Source organism: Arachis hypogaea, chromosome 11 (genome assembly GCF_003086295.3).
Source record: "Arachis hypogaea cultivar Tifrunner chromosome 11, arahy.Tifrunner.gnm2.J5K5, whole genome shotgun sequence".
NCBI classification, from domain to species: Eukaryota; Viridiplantae; Streptophyta; class Magnoliopsida; order Fabales; family Fabaceae; genus Arachis; species Arachis hypogaea.
Genome location: NC_092046.1, coordinates 39,117,132 through 39,138,116, shown reverse-complemented (window position 1 = coordinate 39,138,116; position 20,985 = coordinate 39,117,132).

Sequence of the window (20,985 nt, the reverse complement as noted above, 5' to 3'; positions counted from 1 at the left end):
TTTACTCAAAGTGAGTTCCCTTTTTAAAACAAAGCCACTCTCGGCATTCTCTTTCCAAAACTTCCAAAACCATGGCAAGTTAAGGATTTATTTCAAAATATCCAAAATCACCCACCCAATAGTGGAATTTCATAACAAAAGTTTTTCGGCAGAGTCCCAAGTCTTTAGGGGAAGGTCAACTTACATCAATTCCTTAAAATTCATTGAAACTCTTAAAATCATAGATTCTCGGTTCAAGTAAATAAAATTGAATTTATTATGAAACCGAACCATACAAAATCACAAGTTCCAACCCGGTCCAAAAAATCAACTCATTTGAAATAGAACCGGTTCATTTGAATCAAACCGCTTTCAGATTTCTTTTTAGAACCCATTTTTCCAACTCTTCCAAAATGCCTCAAACTTGATTACTCAATCAAAAGTTTAGGTTCCTTTAAAAATCACTAAAAACTCCTTTTTATATTGAAATCAATATTAGAGCATCATTATTTCCTTCAGTGATTCAAACGGTAAAAATAGTTCAGTTCTAAATAAGCTGAACTCAACGTATAAGGTTCATCAAATAAATTAAGCTGGAAAGCATAAATATCCTCTTAATAAATCAAATAATACAATTTCTCAAATCCAAACCTTTTAAATAACCTTTCAAACAAGACTAAGATTTTATAGAAATTTCGGCAGCACCTCCCCTAAAACTTGGACTTTTGCCACCCGGTTCGGGTCCCAACTAAACCGTTCCTCATTTCTTTTCAACAACACAAAATCAGAAATCAATTCAAATCAAGCTAAATCCAACAATCGCCTCAGTGGCGTATCTCAAGGATACTATTTTAAAATCAACTCAATATCAATCGATTTAACTCATTTCCAAAACTTTAAAGAATCGATTAAGCAATAAATCATTTGTCCGAAACCAAGTCAATTAAAGTAAACCAGGCTGAATTCAAAAGTGTTCTATCTTTCACATCATCCAAATAATTGACTCAATTCAAACCAATCCTCAACGGATTAAACTCATTTCAAATCTTTAAAGAATCAACTTCCAAAGATTACATTTCACAAAGCCGCACAACAATTCAGCCAAACAAACATTCATAATCATTCGTTACAATCAACTTATACATAAGGCCGATACAATCACCAAATACACATTTTCTCACAACAGTATCCATATGTAATAATTCCAATACATAAAGCATAGTTTTTGGAAAGCGCCCCTACCTCAACACGTCGAAACTCGAAAGCCCTAAAACGCATCACAACTCACTTTCGCTCGGCCCGCAACTGCGGCAGCCGCAAGCTCAGCTCCAAACCGCTTTCTCAGCAACCACAACGACTCTACCCGCAACGTGTGGCCCCGATAACTAAATCCTAAACATTAACAACGCGAAAACCTTAATAACACATAACTGAAAACCACCGCGAGGGTCCTGAGACAGAGGTACTTACTGTAACGACAAAACGAAACAACCGAAACTCCGGATTGACCCGGCAGCAATTGTGGCATCAGTTCTCTCGGAGCAAGAATAACAACGACCTCAGCCTCAATTATGCCTTTTTCGAATGATAAACCAGCAACGACTAAAACAGTAATCCACAGTCCTATAATTAGGCCAGGAAGAAAACAGAGGAACAAAACTGAAACCAGAGCAGGGTTTAAAGTGTTACTGTTCCAAGAATGGAGTTTGGGAACGCAGGAGAGCTGCTGTCGGGTGATATCAATGGTGCTCCCCTTCAGGCTCGGTGGTGATAGAACTGCGACAGCAAGCTCCCGTCGACGACAGCGGTGACGGCACTGGCGGCGACGACTCCATCACGGTAACGAGGATGAAGCTTCTTCTCGGTCAGTGGCTCGCAGCTCACGGTGACGCGCGACACTCCTTCTGTGGTGGTGACTGCTCCAGTCTCATCTGCGGTGGCGCCGAAAATCAATGCGGCAACGCGAGCTCAAGCCCCACAGACAGGACGGTGGTGATGGCAGCGTTAACGGAACGGCGACAGGGACTTCTCCTCCTCGCGACGGTGACGGGTCAGAACGGGCGGATCTGCGGGGACGAGTCAGACCCGCGCCTCCCCTTCCCGCGGCTAAGCTCCCTCACTCCCGTTCTTCCTTTGGTGTGCCATGGCGGCGGCGGCTGGCAACTCGGCGGCGACGGCGATGCCCACCGTTGCTAGCCGTGTCTCTCTTCCTCCCCTGCTTCCCTCTGCGTTCCCCTCCGATCTCCCCTTTCTGTGTTTTCTGTTTCTTTGTTTATGGAGAAGGGGGAAACCATGGGTGTTGCGTTCTATTGGGGAAAGGGGAGAAGATCTGCTGCTGTTGCTGTGTATGGAGATAAGGGAACCGGGTCATGGTAACGGGTTACTGGGTTAGGGTTTCCTTATTTTGAAAATTAGGATTAGGGGTAAATTGGTAATTTCACATAAAAATAGGAATAATATGGTAATTGAAACCCAAATTAAATCCAACGCTAATTATATATAGAAAATACTATTTAATCATCAATTTTTACAAATTACTTTCAATAAAATGCCCAAATCAAATAATTAGGAGTAATATAATTAAATCCCTTATTTTCCAAAGTAGTAGTATTAATATTGAAAATATTACTTATTTAATTCAAATCATATGGAAATCCTTATTATTTCACAATTACCAAGTTTATACTCTGAATATGGAAAATAATCCAATAATTATAAAATTGGATAATAATCATAGCTTATCTCAAATCCAATAAATCAAAACTTGCCTTAATCATCTTTAATAAAATGATTTCCGAAATTAAGGCTATAAATAACTATATGATTTGAGACTTGATCATAATAAGACTTTTCAAAAGTTTTGGGTCTTACATCCTACCCACCTTATAAAAATTTTCGTCCTCGAAAATTGATACAAAACGAAAGAAATTTCATAACAGTTCATCCTTGAACACATTTAAGGAAGAAGCAAAAATATCTCAACATATAAACATATATACGGTTTTCAAATACTTGGACGGTCGTATGCATAAAGATACAAAGGTAGGAGTATGGTTGCAAAGCAAACATTACAAGATAGGCTCAATGCCCAAGGTCATATAATCTCAAAGTTTTACAAAAACTTGAGGTACCAAAATAGGGTGCAATTCAAGATAGGCGTTCACAAAGCAAGGTGTTAATTAGTGTGGTAAAAGGCTGCAAAGCATGTTGGTGTTTAAACAGCGGCATAACGTTTGCTGACAAATCTTGTTCCCACTTCAGAACTTCAATTTCCCCAACTCCACCAATCATTTTACAACCTCATGACCAATCATAAGCCTAACAACCGCAAACCGTTCGCAAGGAACAAAACACCCACAACTCATAATGTTGCACACCTACCGCTTCAACTTCCGTATACACATATCACGTCTTAAAGAACTAACGCATCGCGTTACTACGTCTACAAGTCGCACGTGATATCAAAACAATTCTCGAGTCTACTCAGAAGGATACAAGATTTAGAAATGAGAGATAAATGTCAACAATAATACTCATAGATTTGAGCGAGTGTATCCAATTCTAGATAAACAAGGATGCTCAAGCAATGAAGTTTTCTAAACACAATTCAATTGACAACTTCAAAGATAACCCTTGGATCAAAAAAATTCAATAGGATCCATAGGAAGAAAATCAGCGCATTGGTTTGGAACAAATTCAAACTGAGTCGAAGAAGTATGAGGTTTACAGAAGAGAATATCTCAAACCCAAGGCAAAGCTCATAGAACTTAAGAGCATGATTAAAAATACTTCCAAATACATTGTTCATAAAAGAATCGAAAACTTGCGGAAAAATCACTTCGCAGTTTAGAAGAAAGTCAAGTAATAAACATTCTTCAAGAGAGTAACAAAAGCATAAATGTGGCTTTGCTCTAAATCAATTTCACGTTGAAGTAGATTATGTAGAGTTTTAAAACAAAATGCACACAAGTTTGGCTAAGAGCCAAAATATTTCCTCAAATATTTTAAAAAGATAGTCAGGTGTACAATCTTAGCCAAAAGTAGTTCAGAAGACTCGGAAGAAAACTCAAATGCTTGTTCAAAAATTCTCAAAGTCCATATTCAAACAAGCGTGGATAACATTTATAGTAAGGACAAAAGAGGAAGTTAAACTCTTTTTAGAAAAGAAGTTTCGAGATAAAAATTCGCTTACAATCTGGTAAGGAAATAAGTGGTGTGTTACAAACAAACCGGTTTCCACTAAACAAGGAAGCTTTCCAAAACCTCATTTAAAATAGCGCATGCCAACTTTAAATTAATTTCGTCAAAATTGGGCAATGGTTTCAATCTCAATCAAGCAACAGAAAATAAATTCCGTTTAATATTTCTTCAAAGAAAATTCAAAATTCCTTTAAAAGGTTCAAAACAAGACTCCAAAAATATTCTTGAAATCACCATTTCAGAAGAACATTCAAGAAGTTTAAGATGCACTAAAAATGAGTCAAGCCTTGCAAGAAAGGATCTTAAACCAAAATAGTTCAAACAAGATCCACTAGGCATGAGACATCAAATAAGCTTTCAATTGATCCAAAAGAATACAAAAGTCATAGAAAAAGACAACTCAATCATTTGTAATTTCTCAATGATAAATCTTTGACTAAAAACTCTTGTAGAGATAATGAGAGAATAAACAATGCACTAACTTGAAACGAATCAAACTGACTCACGTAAGGATGAGATTCACAAGAGAGGACAAACCAAGATCAATGGTAATGTTCACAAGATGTAAAAGAATAGTTAAAAACAGAGTCACGTATGACATTCATAGAGGTGAAAAGCTTAAGAAGGAACGAGTCCATTCATAAGAAGAAAGCTATGAGTCCAACATTTTCAAAAGAAGTAGCAATGGCATAAACAATGTGGTATGCTAAATCAGACTCAAACCAAAAATAAATCAAGTGTAGTTCATCAAACAAAACTCAACCGAGACAAAAGTGGTAAATTCTTTCTCTTCAAAATTTTGAAAAATATCCAAATACAGAATCAAATGAGGATGTGCATTGGAACTATAGTAAAATTACTAGAAAGTCAAATTGTAATTTAAAGTAAATGCAGTTTCGTAAACCAGTAAAAGTACAGGCGAGATATTAGGAATAAATAGTTATTAAACTGCATAAGAAATCTTCAAGGTTTCATAGATAGACAAGTATGTATCTATTCAACAGCAATTTCTATAAAAATCTCAAAATTAGCTGTAATCACTTTCAAATAAGAGGAAAACTGAATCAACAAGTTCTCTAAGAATGAACACGGAACCCGGAGTTAAAAGTCACAGCACATTAAGACATGTTCAAGACTATATCAAAGAATACTTGAATCAAGAAGAACTCAAATAGAGGAAGATAGATGCATTAAGGATCCCAAACAAACATATGCAACTGAGGTCAAACAAGAATGCATATGAATAGAGAAATGGAGTGGAAACATCAAATTACTTTTCAAGAGGAGTACCAAACAAGAACTTCAAGTTAGGATACAAAAGAACAGGTCAACTCGAACAGAATTCAAGACACACAACTGAATAGCCTCGAGAAATAGTTTCTAACGTTCCCAAAACCCGCGATTCGCTTTACTCAAAACTCGTATATCATCTATGATAACCCATCAGTGCTTTCATATACATAATTCACTAGTATTAAGCCGGCCAAACTTAATATCAGGAATTATGCAACGCAAGACTAACAGCGTTAATCAATAGATCGTCATGTGCATAAAGCTCTAATTCTCATCATTCGACAAGACCTAATACATGACAAACACTCAGAGTATGCAACTAAAGCATAGTCAGTCCATTCCTCAGGCTCTACAGGAAGAACTGCTCTGATACCATAATGTAACACCCTAACTACCAGAGCTCACACTTCCGGCAGCGCGACTCTGATAGCTCGGACATTACGACAACACTTATACTATTTAATACTAAAAATATGAGCCTGTTTAAAACTTTAAACCGCAATACCGCTCCCAAAGATACTTTCGTTCGATAACGTACATCCATATATATACATACATATATATAAGTAATACTACAAACATAATCCAACACAATTCCTATCCCTCTTACAGAATATATCAAGATAAAGGCGAGGGTACAATAAACCATAACTAAAACAATACAGAGCATCACAACAACAATTAAATAAGCTCTTCGTAACTTCTGCGCCCATATCCTGAAAGGGGAAAAATGTAGGGGGGTGAGAACATCATCCTCGAAAGGGTTCTCAGTAGAGGGTTTTTGGGAATTACTGTAATAGGATACATGAAGATAACCGCACCAGTGATTCATAACCGTCTTATGCCCCTTTTCAAAAACAACGGTTTACAATGAAAGTAAAGTCGAAAATCTTTTCGGAAAGAAGAACCGTTCAATTCTCAAAAACTCAAAAGCCTTTCAAAGCGGTTTATCTAAGCGAAACCAAAATAGCCTTTCATATTTTATTCCAAACCAGAAACACAAAACCGAAATCAACCATCAGTTCATCTCATTCCAACCACGGCCCTAGGCCCAAACAATCCAACCAACAACCAATCACCACAATCCAACAGAGTCCCAGATGCAAACACAGATAGGAAGTTCAAGCACAAACAAACAGTTATTACAAGTAAAACAGTTAGCAATTAATCACATAGGCAAACCAAGTATAATATGCACACCCAACCAATGTCACACAAATGCATATGATGCATGCCTGTCCCTAGTGGCTGATGATATCATCTGTCGATTATATAGCCAACCCGACACGTCCTGGTAGCTAACCATGGACAGAAACACCCATCGCGAAGCAAGTAGGTTTGAGCTACAACCCCATTGCTACTACCCGCTCAACCCAGAGCCAGTGGAATAACCACTACTGCGGCTACTACCCAGGCGGGTGTTTAACAGCTCAACCTGGAGCGAGTGGAATCACCACTACTACCGCTACTACCCAGGCGTCACAGTCTCTGACCTGGAGCAAGTGGGACGAACCACAACCCTTGCTACTACCCAGGTATCTCAAGCATATATTCATTCAGTCCCAGTCATGGATCAACATCCATCTCAGCCATCCAGCTTAAATTCATAATTCGTAGTCAGCCATACGGCCCATAACTCATTCGGCAATCAGCCATAAATCAATATCATACACAGCCATTCCAGCTCACGGTTCAATCCAAAAGCAGCCAATATTCATAATCATACATAGCCATTCCGGCCCATAACAAAACAGCACTTCCACCACGCAACATCATCAAATTCATAAAACCGGCATTTAAACCATAAATCACTTTTCTCGAGCCATTTCACTTTGAAATCAAATTTCAACTCTTTTCAGCCTTGGCTTTAAAGATCTCATTTCTCAAATCATCTCAGGCTCACAAGCCACTTTTACTCAAAGTGAGTTCCCTTTTTAAAACAAAGCCACTCTCGGCATTCTCTTTCCAAAACTTCCAAAACCATGGCAAGTTAAGGATTTATTTCAAAATATCCAAAATCACCCACCCAATAGTGGAATTTCATAACAAAAGTTTTTCGGCAGAGTCCCAAGTCTTTAGGGGAAGGTCAACTTACATCAATTCCTTAAAATTCATTGAAACTCTTAAAATCATAGATTCTCGGTTCAAGTAAATAAAATTGAATTTATTATGAAACCGAACCATACAAAATCACAAGTTCCAACCCGGTCCAAAAAATCAACTCATTTGAAATAGAACCGGTTCATTTGAATCAAACCGCTTTCAGATTTCTTTTTAGAACCCATTTTTCCAACTCTTCCAAAATGCCTCAAACTTGATTACTCAATCAAAAGTTTAGGTTCCTTTAAAAATCACTAAAAACTCCTTTTTATATTGAAATCAATATTAGAGCATCATTATTTCCTTCAGTGATTCAAATGGTAAAAATAGTTCAGTTCTAAATAAGCCGAACTCAACGTATAAGGTTCATCAAATAAATTAAGCTGGAAAGCATAAATATCCTCTTAATAAATCAAATAATACAATTTCTCAAATCCAAACCTTTTAAATAACCTTTCAAACAAGACTAAGATTTTATAGAAATTTCGGCAGCACCTCCCCTAAAACTTGGACTTTTGCCACCCGGTTCGGGTCCCAACTAAACCGTTCCTCATTTCTTTTCAACAACACAAAATCAGAAATCAATTCAAATCAAGCTAAATCCAACAATCGCCTCAGTGGCGTATCTCAAGGATACTATTTTAAAATCAACTCAATATCAATCGATTTAACTCATTTCCAAAACTTTAAAGAATCGATTAAGCAATAAATCATTTGTCCGAAACCAAGTCAATTAAAGTAAACCAGGCTGAATTCAAAAGTGTTCTATCTTTCACATCATCCAAATAATTGACTCAATTCAAACCAATCCTCAACGGATTAAACTCATTTAAAATCTTTAAAGAATCAACTTCCAAAGATTACATTTCACAAAGCCGCACAACAATTCAGCCAAACAAACATTCATAATCATTCGTTACAATCAACTTATACATAAGGCCGATACAATCACCAAATACACATTTTCTCACAACAGTATCCATATGTAATAATTCCAATACATAAAGCATAGTTTTTGGAAAGCGCCCCTACCTCAACACGTCGAAACTCGAAAGCCCTAAAACGCATCACAACTCACTTTCGCTCGGCCCGCAACTGCGGCAGCCGCAAGCTCAGCTCCAAACCGCTTTCTCAGCAACCACAACGACTCTACCCGCAACGTGTGGCCCCGATAACTAAATCCTAAACATTAACAACGCGAAAACCTTAATAACACATAACTGAAAACCACCGCGAGGGTCCTGAGACAGAGGTACTTACTGTAACGACAAAACGAAACAACCGAAACTCCGGATTGACCCGGCAGCAATTGTGGCATCAGTTCTCTCGGAGCAAGAATAACAACGACCTCAGCCTCAATTATGCCTTTTTCGAATGATAAACCAGCAACGACTAAAACAGTAATCCACAGTCCTATAATTAGGCCAGGAAGAAAACAGAGGAACAAAACTGAAACCAGAGCAGGGTTTAAAGTGTTACTGTTCCAAGAATGGAGTTTGGGAACGCAGGAGAGCTGCTGTCGGGTGATATCAATGGTGCTCCCCTTCAGGCTCGGTGGTGATAGAACTGCGACAGCAAGCTCCCGTCGACGACAGCGGTGACGGCACTGGCGGCGACGACTCCATCACGGTAACGAGGATGAAGCTTCTTCTCGGTCAGTGGCTCGCAGCTCACGGTGACGCGCGACACTCCTTCTGTGGTGGTGACTGCTCCAGTCTCATCTGCGGTGGCGCCGAAAATCAATGCGGCGACGCGAGCTCAAGCCCCACAGACAGGACGGTGGTGATGGCAGCGTTAACGGAACGGCGACAGGGACTTCTCCTCCTCGCGACGGTGACGGGTCGGAACGGGCGGATCTGCAGGGACGAGTCAGACCCGCGCCTCCCCTTCCCGCGGTTAAGCTCCCTCACTCCCGTTCTTCCTTCGGTGTGCCATGGCGGCGGCGGCTGGCAACTCGGCGGCGACGGCGATGCCCACCGTTGCTAGCCGTGTCTCTCTTCCTCCCCTGCTTCCCTCTGCGTTCCCCTCCGATCTCCCCTTTCTGTGTTTTCTGTTTCTTTGTTTATGGAGAAGGGGGAAACCATGGGTGTTGCGTTCTATTGGGGAAAGGGGAGAAGATCTGCTGCTGTTGCTGTGTATGGAGATAAGGGAACCGGGTCATGGTAACGGGTTACTGGGTTAGGGTTTCCTTATTTTGAAAATTAGGGTTAGGGGTAAATTGGTAATTTCACATAAAAATAGGAATAATATGGTAATTGAAACCCAAATTAAATCCAACGCTAATTATATATAGAAAATACTATTTAATCATCAATTTTTACAAATTACTTTCAATAAAATGCCCAAATCAAATAATTAGGAGTAATATAATTAAATCCCTTATTTTCCAAAGTAGTAGTATTAATATTGAAAATATTACTTATTTAATTCAAATCATATGGAAATCCTTATTATTTCACAATTACCAAGTTTATACTCTGAATATGGAAAATAATCCAATAATTATAAAATTGGATAATAATCATAGCTTATCTCAAATCCAATAAATCAAAACTTGCCTTAATCATCTTTAATAAAATGATTTCCGAAATTAAGGCTATAAATAACTATATGATTTGAGACTTGATCATAATAAGACTTTTCAAAAGTTTTGGGTCTTACAAAAATCCCTTCTCAAAATATTGAGTTTAAAACATTATACTTTTCTTAATAAATCGAATTGAAAACAAAACTCTTTTCGTAATAACTTGAAATCAAATAATTTTCTTAAATCAGATTTGGTTTTAAATAACACTTTAAATAAAGTCTTAGAGTTTTATAAAAAATTGGCAGCATTTCCTCTAAAATTCGGGCTATGCCACCCTTTCAGGGTCCCAACCAAACAATCTCTCAACCATTTCGAATCTCGAATCCTTTGCTCTTGAATCAAACTAATTTTCTCAAATCAACAATCCAACCAAGACATTGACATAACCAAAGTTTTCAACATCAATTACAGCCTCAATTCAAACTCAATTTATATTTCCCATTCAACAAGCAATACCAAATCTATCACCATTAACAACCACAACTCAACAAATATTCATTATAACCAGCCACTAATCAGAATTTTCAATATTCCTAAACAACAAGAAATCAAACACTTATTCATCAAATTCAGTCACAAATACAATTTAAACTTATCATTCAGTCATTCTAAACAATCATAAATTATTTACAAATATCCACTAGACTTCCATGGCATTCATAAATTAAAATAGTTAATTTTAAAATAAAATTTCCTACCTTCATACGAAATAGAAAATTTTGGAAAAGCTTTCTGACCGAGCTGCTAAAGAAGAAAACGTCAGAAATTATCTATGCCTCCTAAAATTCCAATTGGCTAAACTCAAGTGAGGGGAAGAGGAGCTACGCGTCACTGTCAACTTCTACCGAACAAAAGTAACGCCAAAATATAAAGAAGAAGGATACGAACACTTTTATTGAATTAGATTTTTTATTGGAGTTACAGATCGCAAAAAATCATAGCTAGAAAATCACGGTTCCATAGTTTCCGCTGTCTTCTCTCTCTGACGGTGTTGCTCTCTTTCATTATCAAATCCCATTCGGTGGAAAAGTGAATGGATAAAGACTTAAAGAGTAAATAAGTAAGTTATATATATATGAACTGAAGCCATTAGCTTTCTTTCTTTACTTCTTAAGCCATTCGGCCACTTCCCTTTTTTTTTTCCTTTTTCTTTTAAACATTAATAATAATAATAATAATAATAATAATAATAATAATAATAATTAATTTAAATTTTGTCTATTAAAATAATTTTTAATAAATAATTTAAATTAATAAAATAAGTCATAATTAAATTATACTTCAAAAAATTTAAAATTTTATTTAATTATTTTTGTTAAAAATTATTTTTTTAAATAAAATTTTAATATAATATGATAATTTATAAATAATTAATTATTTAATTTTTAAAAATTCAGAATGTTACAAGCAATGAATGAAGGAGAGAGTCAAATATAGAGGAATATTCGGTGACTTCATGATGATGCCTAATACTTCTTCTTCTTCTTTTTATTGGGTTTCTCCAATCAAGTAAGGGTTAGAAGTTGGAGTAGTTAGACATTTGCAAGTCCCATGAGGGCTTTTACCAGCACCAACAAAGGAAACCGTTTTTAGTTCAGGATTTTGTTTCTTATTGATTTATTATAATTCGGTACATGAAAGTTCATCAAAGGCATTTTTATTATTATTATTATTATTAAAGGGACACTTTCTATCAAGGTTTTTGTTCATTGTTTTTGTTTAATTTTTATTCTGGTGTTTGGTTATAGTTTTGGCTTTTTTTTTTGTAGAATTCGATTTTTTGTAAGTTTTTTTTCTATTACTAAAATTTTTGTTAGGATTGTGCCATTATTGATAAAATCAGTTTCTCCTTGGTGGTTTTTGCTAGAACTGAAAACTATTTTCGGGATTAGAGTTTTGTTTTTGTCGACTACAAATTTTTGGTATCTCAAAGTTGATCATTGACTTTACGACGATGATGAGGGTTTCTTCTTTTTTCCCTCTGCCACGACGAAATGAAAGTGAGGAGAAGATGTGAGAGCAACAGAGACTACAATAGTGTCGTTTCATTCACTGCCATTTACAGTCTCACCCTAAAAAAAGATGTCGCTTTAATACTGACCTGGAACTTAACGTGTCAGGTCAGCTTTTATTAATATTGTCTATAATAAAATTAACAGAAAAACTAACGTGACTAAATTAAAATTTTTGGGGGGCGGATTTGATTAAAAAAAATTTTTGAGGATCAAATTAGAAATTGCGTTATCTTTTGGAAACCAATTTAACTATTTACTCAAAGTTTACCTAATCCATAAATATCGATAGTTTGGTACATATTTGAATCATAAAATTTTTTTTATGAAACATTTTAGTTGGATCCTTAGACTAAGAAAATTTATTGTATTTAAGTCCTGGGAAAAAAAAAAACGAGTCATAATGTAATTTCATAAACTCAAAAATATGTATTTAATTAATCTAATGAAAAAAGATGTATACTAAAAATAAATTTTCATTTCGAAGGAGCAATCTCTTTCTTCTAGGATCGGGTGACTTGCTTTTCAATTCTATTTACTAGTTTAAAATCCGCCTTATACACGGGCCAAATATTGATCCACTTTAAAAATTTATTTGTACATGTCCATTGATATTAATAGAATAATAATTGTTACTTTTAATTTAAAAGGTGTTCGTGTATAATAACTTATTATCCGATATATAGGACCGTTGCCGCCTATATTTATAGAAGCTAAATAATATTCTTATTTTTCTAGCCCATATTAACATCCATTTACACAAAAATAATGTGTATGCTAAAATTCATTTCATTGATTATTTTAAAATGAATTAGACACTATTATTGTAAAAACTAAATTAAAAAAATAATATAAAAATATATAAATTATATCCTATTAATAAGTTACATTTCAACGTAATTTTAACTAATATTATTTAAAGCTATTCATTTTTTTAATGTCTAATGAAAAATATCCCAATATAAATTATATGATATCAATGTAATTTTTAATCATAATTAATTTTATAAAATTACATTTACACCAACACTCTTTTTCTATAAGTATTTTTACATATGATGAATTAGTGTTGTTTCTAACTTCTACATTATGCCACTCTAAACAGTATCCTCTATATAAGTTGTTGCATAAGGTTACCATTTTCTCTGCATTGTAATTAGAGCATGATACATTAAATAAATACAAATACCAACATAAAAAAAATTATTTCTGAAAAACTAAATTTCAATTCAATTTGTACTTAAAAGTTAAAATAAAAAGCCTCTTCTTCTCCAAAAATAAGATCACTATCATAAAATTATTTTCTTTGACAACTTGTAATAAAGTGATACAACTCTACATCTTTGCATATATTTCTCTTAAGATCAAGAACTATAAATAAATAATTTTTTTTAAGTAGATCTGCACGCACACAGACGCTGCTTGAAAAATTGTTATGACTTACAATTTTATTTAAAAAAAAATATTATATTATTTGAATCGAAGAATTGTACTTATTTATTTAAAGGCCTTGAAATTATAGTGTCAAAATTAACCTAATATAAAAAGAAATATTAAAAATATTATATAACAAACTAAAATGAAAGTAATTGTATAAAAAATATCTATAATAACTTCAATGTGAATTGTTGCTCTTGATATAAGTTTTAATTTTGGCCATATAAAAAAAGTTAGCTTCGTTTTTTTTAAAATGAAATCCCTTAGGCTGTTCGTTTTTGAGAAGAGTAGAAGAGGATAAGACAAGACATTTAGAATAAGACACAAAAGACAAAAATACAAAATTTTGTGTTCTTGTATTCTGTTTAGTGATAAGCTAGAACAAATTATGAAAATCTAATTTATTTTTATTTTTTTTATTTAAAAAATTGAGAAGAAAAATATAATAATAAAATAATATAATTATAAAAAATTAACAAGAATAATAAAAAAAATAAAAAATAAGTTGTGTTTTTTGTTAGTGTCTCTATGTCCTTCCTGTCAGGATGGACACAACATACACTAATTCATTGTCTCTAGACACAATGTCTCTATCCATGTCTCATCTGTCAAACATGATTTTGTGTCTCCGTATCTCTGTCTCAGTGTCCTGTCCCTGAAAACAAATGCAGCCTTACATATCATACTCTATAAACTTGTATATCCATGATATGTTGATATTTATCTACCACTTTATTTTTTAGTTTGATTTATTAAAAAATTATGAGTTATGTATGCAATTAACGAAGACAATTATATACTCTTTAATGTTCAAAATTTAAGTAACAAATATGCATTACACTTAAAATTTTAGTTAATCATAAGATAAAATATTCAATTATTAAAATAGTATATTCCAACTTTATATTTTATATGCTAAAATCATTAATATTAAACTAACAGCTAAAATAGTTATATTTATAGCATTAGCACATAACTTGTATACTCTATGTATTTAGATAAGGAATTTAATATTAAACTGAGACAAAATACATAAAGCACAAATCAAGAGAGGTAGATAATGAGTATCAGCTATCATGGAGTAGAGTAGTTCTATTCTCATGTAACAACGTTTGAAAGAACAACCACTTTCTACCTCACACTCTTACAATGGCAACCTCTAGTATGCACCACTATGACAGTGGTACGCGAAATCATGATTATTCGTTCCCTGGCTATAGTGCCAAAAACTTGGTGTGGGAGAACGTGATTTCAAGACTTCTTCACAATTTTGTGTAACTGACCAGCAAGTGCACTGAGTCGTCCAAGTAATAAACCTTACATGAGTAAGGGTCGATCCCACGGAGATTGTCGGCTTGAAGCAAGCTATGGTCATCCTTGTAAATCTCAGTCAGGCGAATTCAAATGGTTATGAGGTTTTGATAATTAAAATATAAATAAAATATAAAATAAGATAGAGATACTTATGTAATTCATTGGTGGAAATTTTAGATAAGCGTCTGGAGATGCTTTGTTACTTCTGAACTTCTGCTTTCCTATTGCTTTCTTCCAACCATGTGTTACCTTCTTCCATGGTAAGCTGTATGATCCTCTCGGATGAAAACAAATCCATATGCGCTGTTACCGCACGGCTAATCATCTGTCGGTTCCCGCTAGCTGATGACATGTCACCATGTCATGTTTTTCTATGCTTATTCATACAAGAAATTGATGATTTGTGCTTGAATAATGAATTCTTTTTTACTTAAATGATATATTTTCTTGATCTTTTAATTTTATAAATCTTGTAGGAAATAAGAAGAAAAAGAAGCAAAGAAGCACAAAATAAGCTAAAAAGGAGAAAAAAAGAGTTTTGGGGCACACTTTGAAGTTGGAGCACACTTTGGAGCCTTAGGCCACGCTTTTAAAAGCGTGGCCCATGACAAAATTAAAGGAGATTGGCAATCAGCACACAAAGCTTCGCTCTTGCCAAGAGCAGAGCGCTAGAAGAGTTCAAAATGAGCTTGGAAGCAAAATTTTCGCTAAGTTAAAACCTGAGCGCTCACAGCATGACCATGCCTCCTTCAAAGGGTTATAACTTGAGCTACAAATGTCCGATTGATGTGCTTCCAGTTGCGTTGGAAAGCTGACATTTAGAGCTTTCCAACGATATATGGCAATCCATATTTGGCATGAAATTGAGGTACGAGTTAAATACATCTTTAAGGGCCAAAAACAAGCAAAAAAAATCAGCCAATGCTTCCACCAAGATTCGGAGCTGGAGCCTCATTCCAAAGCAAAGTAGCGCTCTACATCATTATTGTGCTCCGCTCTCAAGGAGAGCATTGTCGTGCTCTCTCCAAGAAAAATTCAAAGGAAAATTTTTGCTAGTGAAGCCACAAGGATTTGAACCTGGAACCTCATTCTTGAAGCATCAATGCTACGCTCTCCCCAAGAGCAGAGCGCTACCCTGATGCACCCAAGCTTGGCACGCAACAAAGAGCCAAGGACATGAGCCACAATGCTACGTTCTCACTAGGAGTAGAGCACTCTACTGGGAGCAAACACCCATGGGCCAAAAATTCAATAAAAAATTTTATTTTAATTCAATTCTTCACCAATTGAACCAAGGCCATCCAGATCCATTTTTTCTCAAATCCAAAGCAAGCTAAGCCCATTATCATCACTCAAAGGCACAAGGATTAGTTAGCTTAGGAATTTATTTTAATTGTAATTTGTTTAGAATTTCAATTTCATTTTCATTTTCATTTTCACTTTGTAAAGCCTATATAAAGGCATCAATTCCATCTCATTAAGGGGAGCTCCATTAGAAAATATAGAGGGATAGCTCTATTAGAGAGAAATAGAGGTAGAGTTGAGAGATCTCTCTCTTAATTTTCCTTTTTGAGTTGAGATTGGAAAGGGGATCTGAGTTTTCTTTCTGATTGTTCTTGCTTTGGCACTCTTACTTTCTGTTTTGAATTTTGGATTGAGATTGAAGAAATTCTGTTTCAATTCTTGATCTAAAATTCATCTTGTTCCTCTTCTGCATAATTCTAAGGATTGAGAATTGGTTTACTGCTTTCATTTTCTTTTCTTCTGCACGTTCACTCTCTGTAATTTTTCATTTAAGCTTATTGTGATTTGATATACATTTCCCACATAATTTAATTCCTCTGCAATTGCTCTAAGTTTTGATTCACTACAATTTTGCTTCTCTGTTTACATTGCTTTCAATTTACTTTCAAGCAATTTAATTCTTATGCACTTCTTCTGCATTTTACATTTCTGTTCATGACTTGATTTACTTTTTCTACAAGTTTAATTCTCCTGCAATTGCTCTAAGCTTTGATCTATTGCTTTCTTTAATTTCCAGCAACCACTCCCCTTTACATTTAATGCAATTTACATTTCTTGCAATTTAAGTTTCAGCTATTTTACTTTCTTGTTCTTTTAAGTTACTTGCAATTTTACTTTCTGCATCTTTTAAATTCCTTGCAATTTACTTTCTGTTGGCTACATTTCACACAATTCACTCAATGTTAGCTTGACTAAACTAATCACCCACTAAAGTTGCTTGATCCATCAATCCCTGTGGGATCGACCTCACTCTAAGTGAGTTTTACTACTTGATGCGACTCGGTACACTTGCCGGTGAGTTTTGGGTGATTGGAAATCCGTTTTTCCACAAAAACACCATCAAGTTTTTGGCGCCGTTACCGGGGATTGATTTAGATCAACAATGATTAAGTGGGTGAGAAGTTTAGATTAAGTATTTTTTTTTGTTTTTGTTCTTGAAACCAAGGTGTTTGTGTTTTTGCCTCACTAAGAAATTCTCATCTCCGATATGAGTAATTTCAATTTTCATTGATGTTTACAAAATACAAATGGAGTTCAACTCATCTTATGGTCAAACAAAATTTTATGGGATATTACCCACCATCACCAATCTCTAATGGTGGTTGGGAATATCACCAAGAAACTTTAAATTCTGGGCACTCCAATTCATGGAGCTATGCTTCAGAACCATAAGATGAGAAAGAAAATCATATGGGATATTTCCCGCCACTACAAAATGATTCAGGTTATTATTCCAATGGTGGCTGGGAGTATTACCAAGAAATTGCAAATTCTGAGCAGTCAACTCACATGAGAGAGTGTCCAACCTCACCTCCCACTTCTACATTTGAAAATTCTTCATCACCTAAATATGCCTCAACACAAACTTTCACGAGCCAAAGACTCTCAAAGCTTGAGTCCATGTTCAACAGAATTGTGGAGGAACAACAACAATCCCGGAGAGAACTAGAAATCCTTTTTCAGAAGACGAATGAGGATTTAAGGAGGAATTTAGAACCATCAAATAGTGAGGATGAAGACCAATTTGTGAGTGAGGAAGTGGAAAAACAAGAACAAAAGGTCCCTGTTGCAAGTGAAATTGCAATAAAGGATGAGGGACATGAGCCAAGGATTTTACAATCACAAAAGCTACTTGAGGTGACAAAGGAACATAAACATTCACAACCCTCACAAACTCCCCTAGACCAAAAAGTCTCAACAATTGTCTCTGAGATTAAAAGATATGAAGAGGAGATGAAGAAATATTGGAAAGATCAACAAACCTCCTCAATGAAAAAGTTATTAAGTCAAATGTTGGGTGCAAAGAAAGGAGTGGAGGAGCAAGAAAGTGAGGAAGTCATTTCAGAAAATTCACACTCAAGTGAGGCAGAGAAGTACATGAAGGAAGAGCTCATGGAACCACCAATTCAAAAGGCTCTGGATGAATACAAAACTCCAATAATCACACAGCAACCAAGTTTTGAATCCAAAGGAGTGAAAGCAATTAACAAAAGCACCAAGAAGAGGATTGTGACCAAGCTACCAAGGACAATATTCATGAAGAATAAAGGGTCAACCATAAGCAATCCAACCCCTGGACCATTAGCAAGCAAGCTCAATCAAGCCATGTACAAAAGAAAGCTTGCTGAGAGGAAACCAAGAAAGGGGACAATAGCTGAAACCTCTCCTCCCTTGAGGTCATTCCTCTTAACAAATTAGAAGAAGAGGAAGAAAGTGAAGAACAGGTAGACCGTAGGTACATTTCTTTCTTTGCTTTGTTTAAATTCAATAAATTGGTATATGGTTACATTCTAAGTTTGGTGTTGCCATGCAACAGTTTGTTTTCAATCCCCCTGGATGATTGCATCAATTTTAAAGTGTCACACTAAGATTCTAAGTTTGGTGTGCCACTTAATTTTCTATGCAAGTCATTCAAGCAACACTACTTGTCTGCATAATCATAATGCCTCTGCAGTTTTATTTTTCTCTTTTGATTTAACACTTTTTCATTCTACTTGCTGTAGTTATTTTTCTTTTTTTTAAATGCTTTCTTTTATTTACTGTGTTTGTTAATACATTACCAAGAGAGCTTTATTCATGACAGATTCTTGGCTTGGTGATTGTATTTAACATACAACAGTTTCATTTAGTTTTGTTTTAAATAAAATGGACATAGGATTACATTCTATGTTTGGTGTTGCTATGCAACAAAATTTGCTCCCAATCTTTACTAGATACTTGCATTAATTCCAAGTGAAAGTGTCACACTAAGTTTGGAGTGCCACTTATCTTTTACGCAATGTATTGTGCTCACCTTCTTAAGTTTGCAATCACAATGTCTCTGTCCTTTGTGCCTTGATTGTTATCTTAAATTTTGCTTGCTTAAAACACATGTATTACTAACATTTCATTGTGTAAGACATTCATGATCTATCTTAGCCCCATAGCCATTGTTCTAATTGTTGCTTGAGGATGAGCAAGCATTCTGAGTTTGGCAAGGGAAAGGGAAGAATTGAAGGAAAAGGACAACAATAATGAAGATGAACTATAAGGTTGTAGAGTTCCTTTTCCTCTCATTTGTATCCAGCACTTAAATTGCATGATTGTCTTTATCCTCTCTGTTTACATGTGTGTATGAATAAAGCATAGCCTGAATTATTATCTGTAACATGTTGCCATGCTATTATGACTACCAACTTGAGTTTTGTAAAGTTCAAAGCAGTAAAGCATCATGATCATAAACAAACAAGGAATTAAAGAAGATTTTAGCATGTGCATACAAGTATTGGAAAGCTAGTATGATTAATTGTTGCTCAATTGCATTGGATTTTATTTAATTGAAGTTTTCATCTAGAACATTTTGTGAAATCTTTTGAAAATCATGAAAACCTTGAAGAAGCAAATACAATTAAAGCAAGAAAAGAAAAAGGGAAAGAATGAGAAAGCTGAAGGCTCTGAGTACCAATGGCAATTTATTTGCTAAGTACTTGTGGTGTTTATTAGTGGTGTTCAAAACCGATCCGGACCGAACTAAACCGATGAACCAAACCAAAAAAACCGAAAACCGAATTAACCGAAAATCGAAAAAATCGAAAAAAGTGATATTTTGCGGTTTTTTTGCAGTTCGGTTCGGTTTTCGGTTCTTGCCACCAAAACCCTAACCGAACCGAACTGAACCGGTTCTTCCCAAAACCCTAAAAATTAAAAACTACCTACCCCACCCCCCAAAACGCGTTACCTACTTACCTTCCTTACTGCTGCGCGAGTCCCTCCCCAAATCCCCCATGGAAACCTAAGTACCTAACCCCCGAATCCCAGATCGGAGCTAGCCTGCCTGAGCCATCACATCTCGCCCTCTGCGGCTTGCACAGTGCACACCCACTCACCCAGACCTAGCCACGGAGCCAGCTTGAGCCACCCACCTCCTTGAGACTCGAAGCCACGAAGACGAAGATCCCCCACCGCCGGTGCACCATGAAGACGAAGATCCCTCAACACAGCACCTCGCCTGGCTCGCCAGCACCATCCAGCGGCACCCCAGCGCCACCAACAGGACCGATCTGGCCACCTGCAGCACCGTTTGTGGCCACCCATAGTAGTACTGCTGCGTTTCTGGCCTAGCCACCCACAACACAACAGCCACCGGTTGGCCTTCTTCCAGTGCTCTTCTTCCTTCCCATCCACTTGACTTCAGGTTTGATTTTCTCTCCTTCTATGTATCTGAAGCAATTAGACATATTGGGTTTATAATTATGAAATAGTTAGGGTTTGATTTTGTTAATTATAATTTCTATGATTCTGAGTTGCTGGATTTGTTAATTTCTTGTTAATAACTCTGATTTTGTGCTTCTGAGTTGCTGGGTTCAAATTTGCTTGTTTTCCTTAGTTCAAGTTCTGTGATTCTCTGATTTTGTGATTTTGATTCTGTGATTATGTCTTTCTGAATTGATTTTTGGTTTTCTGCACTTATTTTGCTTGTTTTGAAATTTTGTTAATAATACTAATGATTACTGTGTTTGTTTAATGATTTTGTTAATTTGAGTTTTTTGTTTTGAGTTG